The sequence below is a fragment of the Metopolophium dirhodum genome, chromosome 1 (assembly GCF_019925205.1).
Source record: "Metopolophium dirhodum isolate CAU chromosome 1, ASM1992520v1, whole genome shotgun sequence".
Taxonomy (NCBI): domain Eukaryota; kingdom Metazoa; phylum Arthropoda; class Insecta; order Hemiptera; family Aphididae; genus Metopolophium; species Metopolophium dirhodum.
Window position 1 is genome coordinate 81829916 of NC_083560.1, and position 14237 is coordinate 81844152.

Genomic DNA, 14237 nt, shown 5'->3' on the forward strand with positions numbered 1-14237 from the left:
GTTTAGTTTTAAACATTGTTTATGATATAAATAAATATTTTAAATTTAAATAAATATTAACGTCATAGCAATAAGTCTAAATATTTATTCGCAATATTTTAGATTCTGAGCGAAGAATGTATTGATTTTACAATGATGTATGATATTTTTTCTGTTTATCATGAAATTTTAGGAAATTAAAAATAATTCAATTTCAACTTTTGGGGTGGTTTTTCGTAACAATCAATATCAAGTTGGAACTTTAGGGTAGGACTGTAGGAGTCAAAGTTTAAGACCGTAAGTATATATATTAAATTTTAACCAAGTGTTTATACTAGCATTTTACACTAAAACATTTTCAAAATATTTTGACTTATTTTGAGTTTCAAATTATTTTAGTTTTTTTTCTACAAATATCAATAACATTAAGTATTAAAGTTTATTAATTTATTAAGTACGTAAAAACCACGAAAATTTGAAAAATTATTTTGAGTTAGAAATTCATTAACATTTTTCTTTTTAAATCCAAGATTTTAAAATTTAATACGAGATTCCTCATAAGTTTGTCTACCTTTATCAAAAAAAAATGTATACCTGAAAGTCAAATTACATTTTTATGATCGTTTGAAAATTAAATTTTACATTGGATATTCACTCGATTTCTCATGTATCGCTTTTCTTATTTTGTTGTAATTCAAAACCAATAACCGTAGATACTTGAAATTTATAATATTACCATTTGTTTATTTTATCAATTCCTATAGTTGATAAAATTTTCAATATACTTTGACTCAGTTTGAGCTGCTTACGGATATTTTCAGTTTCCAATTTTTTAGTTTTTTTTTCTATAAATTTCAATAAAATTGTATTTGTTAGGTGAAAAAGCGTGAAAAAGGCTCCTGATATATTACAATAGTAGTTGAATAATTTTAAAAATACATAGACACATTTTGTTTTATAAGCATTTAAAGTTAAATTTTTGACAACATTTATCTAATTTTAAATTGAATAAAGGGACGTGGCCAATAACAAAGAAACTGTTAAAAAACAATTATACAGTCCATGGTCAAATTACGCGTCGGGAAAGTAAAGAGTAAAAAATAAAAAGTAAAACGATGGCTTATTGTTACGGGGCAGGCATACCAGGGTCGCATGGACTAGCACTAGTTGCTACTCTTCTACAATTTAGGCGGCGGCATCGACGTAGGTGTCAGTGATCGCGACGCAGACGGCGGCAGTACTGCTCGTTTGACGTTAAATAGCCATCACGAACACTGCATAGGTCCCTGTTAGACGTATTCTCATCGTTCGCTGTCACAATATTTCTACAAAGTTTCTACAACGTTTCTACAATGTTCCAACGTCACATAAACGCCACTGAATAAAAAACAAACCGTTAGTCGTTGCGTGACGTTCTCTTATCAGCCACACTTTTATTATTCAAACGGTCATTACGATCAAATAAGGTAACATAAATAAATCAAATTTGCATAATATATAAAAAAAGTGGCTGTACATTTATAATAAACTAAATTTATAGTTATTCAAAAAAATAAAGTCATTTTAGATTGTATTGATTTTAAAATGATGTGTTTTTTTTTAAAATTTTTTTTTCTGTGTACACGATAACTAGTTGAAATAATGCTTAGATTTTCAACTTTAGTATCTTAATCGTTCGGAAAGTGAACTTAATAAACCAAGTTGGTGCATTGGATAGGTCAAAATTTAAAATTCCCAGTAATTTTCAAAAGCGCCGAGAAAAACAAAAAAAAAAAAAATAAAGAAAACCGGGAATTTTTACGCAAAATCGGTTTTTGACAAAATCGATTTTGGTTTTTGATGTAACTCTAAAACAAATATTTTCTGGAACACAATATAATAACCAAAATTGATTATATTCTCACAGCATATGCTGTATAAATTTCAGTAAATACCTACCTATTTTAATTTAATTTTTTTTTTCCAAAAGATATTGAAAATTGCTAGGAATTTTCAATTTTTACCTCTTAAATGTACCAACTAGATTCACTCTCCCGTTATAAAAGATACTGAAGTGGAAAATTGAAACATTATTTTGACTAGTTACTATTGTCATATACGGTATACACAGAAACAAATAATAAAAAATTAAAAACATACATAGTTGTAAAATCAATAAAATCATCGTTTCGCTCAGAATCTAAAATAAATTATTATAATTATAATATGTCCGTGAAGTTGGCCGCACAATGTCAAAATGTTGGCTCCAAATTTTGTCAATAATTTGTAAGTCATTTGTAAGTATTTGCAAGCACAATTTGGTAATTTGTAAGTACAGCCGTTTTCAATTATCCTCAAAAGTTTAAATCACGGCTAACTTCCGCGAAACTTGACGTTTTGGCATTTCAAAGTTTTTGACTACTCCAAACCGTCATGCGCAATTCGTAAGTATTTGTAAGCACGAATTTAGAATTTGTAAGTTATCCCTACCTTAATTATTCCAAAAAGAAGTTGGCCGTGCTTTGTCGAGCATTTTGAACTTTGACTGTTCCAAATCGTCCTGTGCAATTAAATTAATTTGTAAGTATTTCTAAGCATGAATTTAAAATTTGTAAGTCATTCCTCCCTAATTTATTTCTAAATAGAAGTTGGTCGAAAAATTAATAAAAAAAGCCTAGTTAAATTATAAAAATATCTTTTTAGGATAAAAAATTTTAATAGAATAAAAAATCAGCTAAATAAAAATTGATATTAAATAAAATGTAATTTCAATAAAAAAAGGTTAGTTAAAATAAAAAACCAAGGTAGAAAGAAAACATATCTAAGAAACCTAAATGGGATAAAAAATCAGTTGAATAAAAAATTGATATTTAATAAAAAATCAAATATTAATAAAATGAGCCAAGTTAAATTTAAAAAAAATATCTTAATAGGATAAAAAATTTTAATAAAATAAAAAATTAGCTATACATAAATTAAATTGTAATTTCAATTTATTGTAAATTTTTTATTCAACTGGTTTTTTTATTCTTTTTAGGTTTTTTAGATATACATTTTTTCTACTTCGGTTTTTTTAATTTAACCTATTTAAAATTTTCTTTTTTATTGAAATTACATTTTATTTAATATCAATTTTTATTTAGCTAATTTTTTATTCTATTAAAATTTTTTATCCTATAAGGATATTTTTTAAATTTAACCAGGCTTTTTTTATTAATTTTTCGACCAAGTTCTATTTAGGAATAAATTAGGGAGGAATGACTTACAAATTTTAAATTCATGCTTACAAATACTTACAAATTGCGCAGGACGATTTGGAACAGTCAAAGTTCAAAAAGCTCGACAAAGCACGGCCAACTTCTTTTTGGGATAGTTAAGGAAGGGATAACTTACAAATTACCAAATTGTGCTTACAAATACTTACAAATGACTTACAAATTATTGACAAAATTTGGAGCCAAAATTTTGACATTGTGCGGCCAACTTCACGGACCTAATTATAAGTACCTAGTAATAATTATTTGGTTATTGTTATTTTAGTTTTATTTTTATTAGATACACATACTATATATAATACAATTCTAAGAAACATTTATGACATTCTTGTGATATACTGCTATATTCAGTCATCAATCAAAATATAAATCAATGTCAATAATAGCTGCTCTAGTCGTTAACAGCTATGTTATTGCTATTGCTTAGTTTACTTTGGTAGTAATATGATATTATTTGAAATTTAAAAAATAAAATAACAGTAGTTGTGCGAGTATATTATTATCATTATTAATAACAATTAACAATTGTTAATGTTAACGTTAACGTTAATTGTACTTTAATTATTCGTTGAGTATAATATATTCTCATAAGTCATAACAAACTCACACGCTCTAGTCTCCCAGACCCCAATTATAATATTAACAAGTTGGTAATTTTATTTTTATAAATAAAAACACTATTATAGTTTGTTTAATTTTAAATATACAAATAATAATTAATATTTTATCCCTTGAAATCCTAAAATTGTTTTGAGCGTATGCCTACAAATTATTCTAGATTTTTAAGTTACAGAATAGTATATCTTTATATTATTATATTTACGTAATAGCTAGTGCGTTAAGAGCCTATAAGCCAAAACAAAGTACGCACTAATACACAATATATAGACTATAGTAACTAATAACTATATATTATTATGTTTATGTAACAATAAACCATTTACAAGTTATATTTTGATTTTTGACTTCTAATTACCTACAGTGGTGGATTTAAGGATTGAAATAAAATCAGCAAATCCATTAGAGGGACCTCATAAAAAATGTGTCAGTAACATACTTACGAAATTGTTTTTATTGTTAACCTAACTAGGGCTTCTTGCATTTGATAAAAAATTCCGTTTTATGCTATTTACAATTAAAAAGTTACATCATTTTTGCGTTTATCGTTATTTAAAATAGTGTTAATACCTATTCAATTTAAAGATAATAAGTAATAACTAATACGGGTAGGTAATGGCCCGGGTACGGAATATAATATAATCAATTCTTAGATTGTTTGCATGAAATAAATGTTTCTACGAAACCAATAGACCTTTTAAATAAACATATTTTAAAATATTTTGTTTTGTGTTATTTTTCGTTCAATGATATTCTATAAATTAAGTTTTGCAATATGTTTTGTTTAATGATTTATAATATATTTTGTTAATCGTTATGTTTGGTTTTACGGTATTTAATTATTTTTGATTATCGCTTTCCGTTATAATTACGTTTACGAATTTCAATCATTTTTTGTCAAATATAACGTTATAATCATAACGTTATATTTAACGTTTGCAAGCCCTGAACCTAACCTAACAATAGCAAATAATATTGCAATTTGAAATTTTAAATGTATTTATTTATTTTTTAATAAATCTAAAAAATATTATTTATACATATAATTCTGTGAGGCCAAACAGCAAACATCCAAACATTATTCTTAGTTACACTACTCATTTATATTATACTAAATAATAAATATACACTATGTAGGTACTGTCAAAGTTGAGTAAACAGGATTTTATAGGGGGGGGGGGGGGGGGGCTCATAAATATCAATTAGGAAAAATGTTCAGAAAAATTTTAAGTGTTTGCAGAAAATAAATGTGATTGTTTTCTTCGTTATAAAAAAAATGTAGTTTGATCTATTTCCTCTCTTCGCCTATTTTAGGCTACCTGTACTGTCACGGCGTCCGTACAAACATAATAATATATACTTGATTCATATGCTTGTAATCTATTCATAACTACCAGCACAAATATTTTTTAACTGTTAGGTATAAATCAAAATGTTAAGGACTACTCCTTAAAAAGGACCTGCGTCCTGCATGTATAATATATTTTAGTTGTCTCTGAGAAAAATAGTTTTGTTCTCGCGGTTCATTTCCAAGACAATACATAATATTATGTATTAATATTATTATGAATTGATTGGTTCATGATTTGAATATAGATAACAATAAATTATAACGCAATTCTAAACTTTTTCGTTCGAACGAGCTCAGCTTCTGTCTAGACGTCTAGTAATAACAATAATTATAAGAAAAATTGAGTACGAAACTGTTTAAATATATCCAGTCTGAATATAGTAAATATTGGAAATTTATCGATTTATGTGTGCAACACTCTAACATATTTTGTATTTATCGATCATATCAGGCAATTTGAATGAAGTAGTTGTTTCAAATCATTACAGACTTCAGTTTTCGGGTGAGTCTGAAATAATATTTATTTTAAGAAAATTCACACCGTTCAATAGATCTTTAAGAACTGCTTGTAATTTCTTAAAACAATAATAAATATCAGTTAATATTTTTATAAGATTTAATGTTGTTTTTTTTCAAAATTTCATTTTGCCAAAGTGTATACTTAATGTTAAAATGTACCTATATAAGTGAACCGATCGATAATAAAAAGACTGGGGAGTTTGTAATATATTCAAATCTGTTACTGATGTATGGTCAGAGACAAGGAACCATACTATAGGAGTGACATAAATTATATTAAGATTTAGCTATACTAGTTTTATGTACTAAGTTATATATTATTTTCAATAACCGTAGGTGGCGGGAATCCTCTAAAAGTGTAGTTCGTGGAGTACTGCAGTGTCTTTAAACATAATCGCTAACCATAATAATATATAAAATATGTACAATCTTAAGCAGGCCCACGATGATTTATTCGGCTGCCAGATCCAGCACTGCTGACACACCCATTAATGTGAAACTAATGCGATAATCACAGATCAAGTGATAGCGGGCACAAGGTTAAGTACCAATTAGGTATATCGAATAAACAAAATATATTATTGTAACATATAATTTACAAATACACGCATATATTATAGTTGTCAAAATATTAGTAAAATGTAATCGTGTTCCAGGCCGCATTTGAGTTCACCCCCCCCCCCCCCCACCGAAACTTTTCTTAATTAGTTAAGAATTTAATTTATGAAACTAAATTAATTATAATAATTTACCATGTTTCCCTAGTAATATGATACCTATAACTCTATATTATTTTTGTATTGTTATACCTTATAATACCTACCATTAACAATTGTGGGAATACGATAGATATTGAAAACTAAACCCGTATTTTATTGTTTTTACTTTTTACCTGAATTCAGCTATTGAAGCATATTATACTAAATGTAATTCTGAATTTTTTCCAAATAAAATTGTATTTTTAAAATATTAGCTACATTACCAGTTTTTACTTCAACAGCAGAACGCACATTTTCTACCAACAAAAAGTAAAAGAAAATATTTACGAAACACATCAGACCAAGTATATTGAATAGTTAACCTATGCCTTACAGGTCTTACTAGCTTATTTAACACTGTACAAAGAAAAAAAGTATTTTGCTTTGGAATATGAAATTAAAACTCTATGCTATCGTTCAAAAAAGTAAAAAACTTAAAAAAAATATAAGGATAAAAAATATTTTAAAATATGATTTTCTAATAAAAACGTTGTTTTTTTAACAACTTGAAACTATGTAAGAAAATATTTTCAAAAACATTAATACTTTTTTTGATAATGACTGTTTTACGCTTGATAAATCGCCCTGTATACAGTCTGAATTGTATTTTTTTTATGTTCTTCTTATTAGTTTCAATACTTTAATCTTAGCGAGAATAAGTGAAAATGGCCACTAGTGCTATTAAATACTATGTTGTTGTTGTTAATTAATTTACCAATAAATATTTAATATCTAATACCTACAAGACTAATGATATTACCTACCTACTGAAAAGTTATGACATTTTTTTCTAGATTATTTTGTCTAATATTGTATATACTGAGCTATTAATTTATGTATTTTTTGACCTTGACAAACAAATAAAGGCATTTATAAGATTTGATTATAAGTTAACACTAAAATTTAAATTATTACATAATGATTATCGAAAAAGGAAACTAATGACGATTATAGAAATATTTTTAGTTTTTATTCCAGTGTTTTGAACTTTATGATGCAACTATGCAAGGTTAAGCAAAGGTAATAAAAAAATAACAACCAACGGAAAACTATATTATGTTTACAAAAACATATTTTAGATTCTGAGTGCCTCGCTGAAATGTTGAATCTATCTACCTATTGCTTTTACAATGATTGAATGATTTGTGTAATTATTTATGTGTTTCTGTGATTTTTTCGATCAAAAAGCTTAAAATATTATATAGTAATTAGAAGTTATATAAGATTCCGCATAACTCATATGTTGTGTTTTTATATAAATTTGAAAATATAAAAAAATACATAAGCTGCATTAAACAAGCATTTTTATAGGTGTTTCAAATTCAAATTTTGATTTGAAATTAAGGATTTTAGTTATTTTTTTGTGCTTACTACGAAATCAGAAACTTGATTCATTCCATTATTATTTAAATTTTTATTTTCTTTACACAATGATATTTAAAAAAATATTTGTATTAGCTCTAAGCTAAATAGCACTTATAGTCATAGAAATAAATTAGAAAATATCCCTTAGAAATAGAGGCTCACACAGTGACACATTGTTTCCGATCAGAATCGTTTTTTGTATTCAATGATTTATCATTGAATTCAAATTTAATAATAATAATTTATTAACCAATCAGATAAACATATTAATAACTATAATAATGTATATAATATATATCTTAAGTATTATGGCATAATCTGATAGTGTGGTTGGAGTACTACTACTACTAATAATAATAATAATAAAAAGCGGTCAGGTGAGTAATGCTCTACTGTACATTAGTAGGTGTTTGGAGTCTCTAATGGACGTGCTAACTTGAATTCAATCATAATATAAAATCAATGTATTCGAAAAACGATTCTGAGCGAAGACGGTCTACCTGCCTATAATATTACTTATTTTATGATATTATTGTGATTTAAGTAATTTATTATACTATTAACTAGGTATTAGTAGCTTAAATTAATTATTGCAAATTACATTTGAAATAGTCATTGTGTGTAAAAAATACAATAATATATTTTAAAAGTTTCAAATACCCACGTATAATATTTTTAAACTAAAAAAAATAATTAAAATCAATATTCTTTGTATGACGGTCTGTCATCACTCAGCGTCTCAGCCTCTATTACTAAGTATATTTCTTAATATGTTTTTTGATATTTCCATTAAGATAATATACCAATAAAGTAATATGTAGTACCTATAACAGCGGATTGATTTAATTTTTGCAAACATTGCATTTATTATATTATTAATAATTAATTATTATAATAGTATAATTTATTTACATAATTTATTTTTGTTATTACCTTTTGAGTTAATACCGTTTTACCGTAGGATGGTATTAATTATAGGTTCATGGTATAAATAGGCAGTATCTTAAAATAAAAATAAAAATTTTGAAAATGTATTTATGTATATATTTACTTAGGTAATAATATGTATAAAGTTCCTATATAAAGTAAAATAGTATATATACGTAAAAGTTTCAAGTATATTTTGACATGTTTTGAGCTGTTTACAGACATTTTCAGTTTCCAATTTTTTTATTTTTTTTATATAAATATCAAATAAATTTATTTATTGGTTGAAAAAGCTTAAAAATTTTATAGAAGACTCCTAGTATATTGTTTCAAAGGTAGATGAAAAAAATTAAAAATCCATAGTCACAATTTTTTTTATAAGCATTTAAAGTTCAAATATTGACAAAATACGTAAAAATGACGAAAATTGGCAAATTATAAAATTGTAAAAAAATTCATTAAAAATTTTCTTTTTAAATCTAAGATTTGAAAATGTAATACAAGATTCTTCATAAGTTTGTGTACCTTTATCAAAAAAAAAAATATACAATGATATTTTATCATTGAATTCAAATTCAACTCCATCCATTACAATAATCCACTTGTAACCTGCTGTACAGCAGAGCGACACCCACTTGCCCACTTTTTTTTAGTTTTTAATTTCTATAAATGTCAAAAAAATTGTATTTGTTGGGTCAAAAAGCGTACAAATTGTAATACGAGGTTCCTGATATAATGTTACAATAGCTGTTGAAAAATACCAAAAAACATAGGAACAATTTTATAACAATTTAAATTTTGAATTTTGACAAAATTTATGAAATTTAAAAATGATTGATTTTTAAAGCTAAGGATTAAAAATTAAAACAATAAACTAAATAGGTAAATAAATTACTTTATTCACAATAATATTATCATCAAGTATATATATAGCAATATTTATCATAGGCCTTCGCTCAAAATCGTTTTTCGTATACAATGATACTATATCATTGAATTAAAATTCAACACCATCCATTACAGTGACCCACTTGTAACCTACTGTACAGTAGAGCGACACCCACTGCCCACCTTTTTATCTAATGAATATTATAATTGTAATAATATAATTTTACTTATTACATAATAATATTATGTTAGCTTATTAGTTTTCAATCATTAATACAATTGTTATGTTTATGATATGAAATCCTATATGCCTAGTATTATTATAATTTTCTGATAAAAGCCGCAGCGTTGTGATTTAAATGAAAGTACGACGCCGTGTTTAATTAATTTGAACATTTGATTAAAATGGTATTTCAAAATAATATAGCTAGATATAATAACTATATACGTGTCACTGTGTTATGTGTTATGGTATATGTATATTCAATGTTAATTAATATAAATATACTCCTTTTTTAAATCTTAAATGTTAAATGTATGTTTAAACATTTTTATGAATATTTAAAATATTCGTGATTCTAATTTCAGATGCTAAAAAAAATTATTGTGCTTATGCTTAACTTTTTTTTTTAAATTACAATAACTTATGAAGAACTTTGTATTAAATTTTTAGTATTTTAATCAAGCAAAAAAATTTTATCGGCAATAATTTAAAAAAAAAACTAATAAAAATAGTAATTTTGTTATGCCTATAAATAGTTTAAAAAAAGACAAAATATTTTTATAATGTAATGGTGTAACGAAAATGATAATACAAACCCAAATAGGTATGTCAATCGATTTTGTCAAAAACTGGTATTGCGTAAAAATCCCTGTTTTTCCTTAATTTGTTTTGGTTTTTACCGACGCTGTGTATTTTTAATTTCAATCTTTCAAAAATACCTATACTAGATTCAATTTCCTATTCAGAAAGTGTGAAAATTTAATACAAGGATTCTGATATATTGTTACAATAGTAGGTAGTTGTAAAAAATTAAAAGTACAGTTATATTTTTTTTTTATAAGCTTTAAAATTTTGATAATTTTTTTAAATATACCTACATAATATGTTTTATTTTATTTATTATAATTTAATGTATAAATTAATAAAATACACATTTAAATTGACATTGAATCTATGAGTTAAATTTTTTTCTCCAACATATAAAAAATAACGTGAGGAATTCGATCTGCTGTATAAATGTATAATAATTGTACTAGTACCTATTACACTACTACCTATGCATCGCCATTGAGTAGGTCACCGTAATATTAATATATTATACTGTACCTAGTAATCTGGTAATCATAACACTATTACATCGTAATTATAGGACTGCTAAATTACATTTTAAATTAAAATTCTATGAAAAATCATTGTATATAAAAACGGTTCTGTGTATACTTCACTATTAATGAACTAAGAGTTAAGATAGGTACATAATTTTAGATTTTGAGCGAAGTGAGGAAGCTAGTAGTTTTACAATGGTGTTTATTTTTTTATTATTTTTTTTTTTATATCCTGTATACAAAATATCTACTAGAAGGGGTGCTTTGATTTCAACATATAGTACCTTATATTTAGCAAATTGGATCAAGATGGTACTTTAGAAAGGTAATTTTTCGATTTTCTCAATAGTTATTTAATGCCACAGGAAAAACCATCGACAAATTACGAAATACCGCTAAAAATGGGATTTTAATTTCTATATAATGTTTATCTAACTATAAATTATTATGTCAGCCGTGTGTTCCCTCTAAATACTGAATAGTAAATACAGTCACATCGTCACATGTGTACAGCTGTACAGGTACCTAGTATACATGATTGATTATTTATATTAACTTTTTATAGTGTTATACCTTCGTGGCTTCATATATTATAGTATTATATTTATATACATACTAGGTACGAGTATAAGTTGTAAGTAGTTAGTAGGTATATAATTTGATTTTCAGTTTGAGCTTAATAGAATCTAGTGGCGTATCTCAAGTATTAACTCTCAAGCTCAATAAGGAGGGGGGTGGAGCGATTAAAGTTGTTTAATATCTATACAATTCTTGATACGAAGAACTTCTCCTTAACGCCCTACATTAATATTCACTTCTTGAATTTTATTTCTACAATAAATATTAATATTAATTTTTATTTTATGTTGTTCCGTGCAGATTATATTATTCTGTAGCACAGTTAAGAATACAAAAGCGTGTCAAATAATAATATCGGACAAACTGAGTTTTAATAAACCAGCAAAACTAAATAAAAAACGAATCTAGGAAAAAAAAGCCCCGTACCAACTAAATACATTATTCTTTTTTATTATGATTTACATAATTAAATATAATCATAATAATATAATCATTACATTTATCTATGTACCTAACACTTCTTTAATGTAATATCTATAACCATAAAATATTTTATGAAAATTAATAAAAATTATTATATTATTAGGTATGTATCTAATTTAATATTTATTATACTAGACAATACATTTATTTTATTAAAAGGTAACTATAAAAAAATTACATCTAGTATATGACATTAAACAATAACTAATTATATCACAGTTAAAAAATCATATAACATAAACAATAAATCAAAATATATATGGAATAAATAGTTCAATAACATATTATATATTATGTATTACTAATTAATTATTATAAAGTATACAAGAATAGCTGCAGCAATCTGCATTTTATATTGTCAATAATTGTCATTTGTACATAATTAAAAAGGTGGATAAGTGGATGTCGCTCTGCTATACAGTAGGTTACAAGTGGGTCACTGTAATGGATAGTGTTAAATTTGAATTCAATGATATAATATCGTTGTATAAGAAAAACGATTCTGAGCGAAAACGGTCAGTCAGCCTATGATATTACCAAGTATATTTGATGATATTATTGTGAATAAAGTAATTTATATATAACCTATTTACGTGGAGCCTTGTTTTAAATTTTCAATCCTTAGCCATAAAATTTAAACATTTTATACATTTTTAACCACAAAATAATTAATAAATTATAAATTTGATAAATGTTGTCAACATTTTAACTTTAAATGCTTATAAAAAAAATTGTGCCTATGTATTTTTAATATTTTTCAACTGCTATTAGAATGATATATCAAGAGCCTTATATTAAATTTTCACGCTTTTTTACCCCAACTTAAATAATTGAAACTCAAAACAAGTCATAATATTTTGAAAATGTTTTAGAGTAAAATGCTAATATAAACACTTGGTTAAAATGTAATATAGGTATATACGGTCGTTTGTTTTAGTGTTACGCCAAAAACAGAATTCCGTATTTTGTCAAAATTTGAACTTTAAATGCTTATAAATAAAAACTGTGACTAAGGATTTTTAATTTTTTTCATCTGCCTTTGAAACAATAACCTAGGAGCCTTCTATTAAATTTTCAAGCTTTTTTATTCAACAGATAAAATTTTATTGATATTTATAGAAAAAAAAATGGAAATTGACAATGTCCGTAAACAGCTCAAAATAAGTCAAAATATTTGGAAAATTTTATGGTGAATAGAAAATGCTAATATAAACATTCAGTCAAAATGTCATGTCCCTACGGTCATTTGTTTTAGAGTTACACCAAAAACCAAAATCGATTTTCTCGAAAACAGATTTTGCGTAAAAATTCCCGTTTTTCCTTAATTTTTCTTTTGTTTTTCACGTCGCTTGTGAAAACTACTGGGAAATTTTTACTTTTGACCCCCCAAAGTACCAACTAGATTCACTTCCTATCAGAAAAGTTACTATTGAAGAAAATCCAAGCACTTTTACTGTCCTAAAAGGTGATGACAGACACAAAAATAAAAAAAAAATAAAAAAAAAAAAACACACATCATTGTAAAATCAATACATTCATCGCTTCGCTCAGAATCTAAAAAATGTTTAAAGGTAAATAACTGTCATTTGTCATTTGTATATAATTTAAAAAAATTAAAAAAGTTGTGTACAAATTTAAAATAATTTAGTCGCATTGCTTTCTAATGTTGTGGCTAACTGCCATTAGAAAATCTAAAATACTTATATCATTATTTTTAATTTGTACACATACATTTTTAGGCGGTTTTCAATTAATTGTTTTGTACCTAGTTTTGTACTCTGTACTCTGTCTCCTACATTACTCAACGCCAATTTCGCTTGGTCTGCAGCAACTTCCATTTTCATCTTTTTTATTAAATTCCAAATTGTTGGATGCTTATGAGCACAGAGCTTTGAAAAACGGTTATTCCAACCATCTGTATTATTGTTGGTGCGATGTCCACTTTTTAATGTTAACTCATGTACATTCCACGTATACGGTGGAAATGTGGGAGGTATTTTACGCAAACCCAAGGACGAAGCAGTTCCTACTCGCCTGTATGTACCATTTACATAATAAAAATCAAAATAAAACAAAAGGTCTTCTGCATGAGGTGGTATATTTTCTTTCAAGCACGTCATTCCATCTATCACTTAATCCAGAGGCAGAAAAGCTAAGCTATCGATCATACCACAATACTTTCTAAAG